Raw genomic sequence first — 5,206 nt, 5'->3', positions numbered from 1 at the left:
ATTTCCTTCTCTTGTTGCTTTGTCTTACTGCTGTTAGCATTTTCAGAACTGTGGTTTCTATTTACAAAAAGAAAGGGGAACCCTTGCTTTAGTTTTGCATTTTTTTTTATCAGACTCTTGTGTTTCCCTATCACATGTTTTGCTTCTAGGTTTAGATTGATCATATTTTTTTTTTTTAAAGTTCTTGTCTGCCTGTGTTTTGGAGGCTACATTTTCTTGTCTTAAAAGGAAGTACAAAATGGCCACTTTTATAAACTGCATAGATGAGAATAGCATTAGAAAGTAAATAACTCCCACTGTGAAGTGTCCAGTCAAGGACAAGGTCATCCTGCCCTTATTTTCCCCTTCCCCCTCTTAGCAAATCTACTAAGGTAAGCATTTCTCCCTTCTCTTGGGTTAGTTAGCAGCAGGTGGTTTGCAAGTCATTAAAAGTCCTCACTCTTCACAGCCAATAAAAGCTGAGGGAAGGTTCAGCTTTCTTGGAGAGAGAGCTGAAAAGGTTAAGCAAGAAGACTTAGAGAGGCTTCTTTTGGAAAAGGTTTTTTTCTCCCCCACATAAAGCAAGTATATATTGCAGAGAATTTGCCCAACAGAGAATGACTTCTCAACCTCCTAGTTCAAGTATGGCTGCTTCTGCAGCTTTGGGAAGCAAATCAGGCTCCAAACTGTGAGCTATTTCCCTGCATTCTTACCTACTGACATCAGGGTGGAAGGGTGGGGGTAGAGAAGGGAAAGCTGCAGGAAGTGAGGGAAGGGCTGGCAGTACCGAGAGGTGGGCCATGCCTACCTTCAGTAACTTTCAATTTTGATTAGTTTGTTTTGAAATAGTTTCTCCTTCCTCCCCAGCTCGCCTCATTGCATAGTTCCCTTGTAATAAAATTAGTTTAACCCTGACACTTGCCTACAGAGCCAATGCTTGCTCAGACATTTTTTCCTGCTTAGCTCTGGAAATGAACCAGGGACTGACTTTAGCATGGGAGAGATGAAGAGGAATAAGGCAGTGAGTAGAGTACTGGCACCTCCAATTAGGAAGACCCGAGTACAAATGAAGCCTGTATGAGCATGGCAAAGTTGCTTCAACTCAGTTGCCTCTTCTGTAAAATGGAGATAGTGACTGTGTTTGTTTTTCATTTTCCAAAAGGACCAGTGACATCATGGGGTGATATCCTGACTTGTGCATAAACTGGATTTAAGTGAGGCAGAGTTTCACAAAGTTATCAGCTTCTCTCTTCCAGAGTCATTGGAGCCCAGTGGCAGGACAAAAGTCAGGCATCTGTCTGTGGCCTGGGATATAGTAGATGACCATGGCATCTTTGATGTCTGACCAAGCCCCAAGCTCTGTGCAACTCCTGTTTCAGCTGCCCTCATGGCCATTGTAATAAATTGTTCTCAACTGCCCATTCCTCAGGAGGAAGTCTCCTCATGCCTGGGGTAGACACCCCTCTTACTTACTCACTGATGGGTCTGTGGCCCATTGGTTACCTGCAACCTGGCTTGGCTCCTCTACTGAGATGATTTTTTGAGGTGTGGCCATTGTGCATGTTACAACATCTAGGAGCCACAAGCGAGTTGGGTGACAGGTGGACCCCAAAGGTAGATGAGCAGCTTTGAAAAGGGCTCCATAAGCCCTCCAACCACACTAGTCCTTGAACACCAACCATAGCACCTACCTTGTAGGTCTGTTGGGTCAAATTGAGATATTTGCAAAATACTTAGCATGGTGCCTGGAACATAGTAGGTACTATATAAAGATTAGCAAATATTATTGATGAAATTGGCTGAGGGCTCCAAGAAGTTAATACTATATCTGAGGCAAGAACTGACTCCAGGCTTTCTTGACTCTGAAGTTAACTCTTTATGTACAACCCAAGCTGTTTCACATTGTAGTCAATTCTAATTGAGAAAATTTGGACATAATTTGGATTCATTTCGGTATCTATTTCTACTTCACATCGTAGGACAGGCAACAGAGTAAACAGGGTGAGATGAGCTAGCAGTAAAAAAAGAATGAGTACCACTGATTTTTACCTACCTTTCTCTACCTTCTTTCAGCCCCACTTGAAAGTACAAAAAGTTATCTGAACTGGATTTTTGGGAAGACAGAACAAATGGACAAGATGCACATGATTCTGCATTTCCAGTTTATTGAGATGGAGTAAATTCATAGCTTTATTTGCATTACAGAAAAGTGCACAGGAGAAAAATAGATCTGTACAGGACATGTGTGGCTGAAATTCGGTTTCAAGAAATTACTTTCAAAAATCCCAGTTACCTACAAATAATTGTCTCCAGTTTTAGCACAAGTTTAGGTATTTGGACGTTAAAATACTATTTCAAGTTCATATTTTTAAATGGTTGAGCAGAAAGCCAGACAGAAAAGTTAAGTCTATACACTGATAGCTATTACCATTAAACATATCACTCTAACTTTACCTTAGACAATTATTTAGGATTTAGGGTTAAATCAATAGAGGTTCATGAATCTGCCAACTGGTTGGCAGTGCAGGTAGGTATCCTTTTCCTCCACCCCAAATTAACATTGAATGTGGATGTTTAACACCCACAAGAACCTGAGAGTTAAGGGTCAAAGACAAGCAATAACAATAACACACACGCAATACAAAACTCATTTTGGCAAAAATTCTTTCTCATAATTGTGCTAAAAATAGAGATACAAAATGTACTGGGAAAGAGTTCAAGTTCGTTTTTGGTTTTTCAAAAAGAGGAAAAAGAAAAGGTTGATATGGCCATTGCTATAACCAATATTTTCAGATATTTCAGGTTCTGGATATCTCTTATCCATTTTTTCTCTTTACCAATCTCTGACCTGTTGTTTGAAGAAAGTTACCTGGGTACTTTAAAGGGCCCAATGTAACCACCAAAACCTCCGGAGCCATTTGAGTCAATCATTTCATTTAATAAATGGACTGACCTTCAGCATATAATAGCTCCATGATGAGTAGACCTGTAGCAGGCTCACTGAAAAATTAGATCAAAAAGTGGATTCTAGGACTTTAATTTTAAGATGGGGCCTCATAATCAATTAAGGAAAAGGAAGGTGAGTAACTGTGATTAAGTGACTACACCCTCTCTCTTAACCAAAAGGCCTGGAAAGAGTGAAAGAATGTCAGATCTGTGATTTCATAAAGAGACAGTTTCCCCATAAACCAACAGAATCTTGCCAGCTCTACAAATGGCGGGGAATGACAGTATTTAGGTCAAAATAAATGAAACTTTAGGAATCGTATCATAGGATGAATGTTGGAGGGTGGGGAGAAGAAAACTAGCCTCCCCACAACATGCTTACCCCATGATTTGCTATAGTTTCAGGGCCAGAGGAAATAAATTAAGCCAATCCTGCAAAAAGGATCGGGAGAATTTCCAAAAAGTGAATTTTAAAAGGGATTTTCATCTTTTGAAAAGTGAGGTCTGGAGATGTAGGATGTGACAATTACAAATATCCTAGGAAGGGTCAAAGGACTTGTTTTAGTTTACTTTCATCACAATCCTCTGCAACTGGAGAAGGAAGGAGAGAGGAGAGGGAAAGCATGACTTCTTATTTTTCAATAAGTGCTCAGTCCTTTTACAACCATAAATTTGTTAGCCTTTGGGGGAAAAAAAAAGAGGAAAAAACCTCACTAAAATTCTAAACCTTAAATGAAGGTAACTCCAAAACTTGTTAACAGAGCAAAAGTTCTGGAAGGAAGTGTATAAGATGGTATTATTTGACATTTATCCTTTGGGGAGATGCCAGGCATTTTGGGAAAATCGGGAAATTACTGGTGGGCACAGTCCCCTCTTCCCTCACCCCCTCTCCCCATTGGAGAAATTCTTTTGGCTTCATTTGTTTTTTTTAAGACTTAGAAGATCAGGTTCTTGTATCTTATGTTTCAAGCCACAGCTTTGAGGCTTAGCTTTATGTCTGGGCAAAAAGTGAGAAGATATCTCTATAAGTAAAAAAAAAAAAAAAAGCCATCAAGGAATAAGGCAAAAGGTAATGTATACTGAAGCTGGAGCAAGACAAGTTGTCCCACTAGTAGCTTTGTCCTTGGCAAATGTGGCCAATCTTTTTATTCATCTTGATAGGTAATGCACCAAAATCCTAAATGAAAAATGGGAGAAGAAAGTTACAAGTCTATCTATTACACAGAAAATAGTTAAAAATTTTTTTGCTACCAATAGAACTAAAAATGCAGCTTTTAGGGAACTCAAAACTGAGCAGAATTTCAGATATCAATTAAGAAGTCAACAAGTGGGAAGTGGAATATCATTCCTTGAGGGTAAACTGTGGTACTCACAGGGAGATTACGTTCATTCTTTAGTCCATTCAGTAGTCCCCTAATTGGCCTGGAATACCAGATAAATCCCATTACAGAGTACACCTTTCAAGTAAAAGGTGTAGTAGCTCAACAAAAAGCCCAGATTGGTAGAATAGCCTTTGATTCTTTTATAGATTACAGATATTTCCCATATTCTTATAGAGCTTCCTACTCTTCACTCTCCCCAATTCCTACCAAATCCTTATTCAAAATAAAAGGCACAATATGGCTGAACAGCATCTGATATTTATAAAGTTAATTGGTGTGGGCTAGTCATGCATGAAACCAAAAATGAACCTGTGTGAATAGGAATAGGCTGAAAGAAAATCAAACATGGCTTTCCCTTAGCCCTTAGTCTAGATCTCCTGTTTATGTGTTTAGAGGCTTAACTTGGAATTCCTGTACCCAGTGCAAATTCCAAGAGCTACACTTCAGATTCCATCCATTCTCCCAAATAGGGAAGAGTAATCAATCCTTTATTCCTATATAGTTCTGCCTAATAGATAATGAGAAGTAGCCAAACAAACTAGCCAATATAGGAATATAAATATAGAACTGATAGGCACCACAGAGGTAATTTACTTCAACTCCCCCATTCTACAGATGAGGAAATGAAGTCCTCAGAGTTTAAGTAATATATCCAAGGTCTCACAGGGAGTAAATGGCAGAGGTGGGATTTAAACCTAGGTTTGTTTGTTGTTTTTTAGTCATTTTTCAGTTGTGACCCCTTTTGGGATTTTCTTGGCAAAGATAGTGGTTTGTCACTCCCTTCTGCAGCTCATTTACAGATGACTACAAATACAATGCTTTTTGCACTAACTAACCCAAACCACTATTTTATACAAGTGGGTTTTACTGATAAAATATTTAGTGAGACTTTCACCAAT

The 5,206-nt window shown here is 39.1% G+C and overlaps 1 protein-coding gene across 2 annotated transcripts in view; it reads right to left on the bottom strand.

Moving 5' to 3' along the window:
* Positions 1-2,127: 2,127 nt before the first annotated feature.
* Positions 2,128-5,206, bottom strand: part of DAB2 (DAB adaptor protein 2) — a 70,504-nt gene continuing 67,425 nt past the window's right edge. For both annotated transcript variants that reach the window (XM_044664173.1, XM_044664180.1), the window contains one exon: positions 2,128-4,102. The gene's annotated coding sequence lies outside the window, so the exon portion shown is untranslated. The remainder of the gene's footprint in view (positions 4,103-5,206) is intronic.

Source organism: Gracilinanus agilis, chromosome 1, assembly GCF_016433145.1.
Source record: "Gracilinanus agilis isolate LMUSP501 chromosome 1, AgileGrace, whole genome shotgun sequence".
Taxonomy (NCBI): Eukaryota; Metazoa; Chordata; class Mammalia; order Didelphimorphia; family Didelphidae; genus Gracilinanus; species Gracilinanus agilis.
The sequence above is the reverse complement of the archived record's forward strand: the minus strand, read 5'-3'. Positions and strand labels throughout refer to the sequence as shown.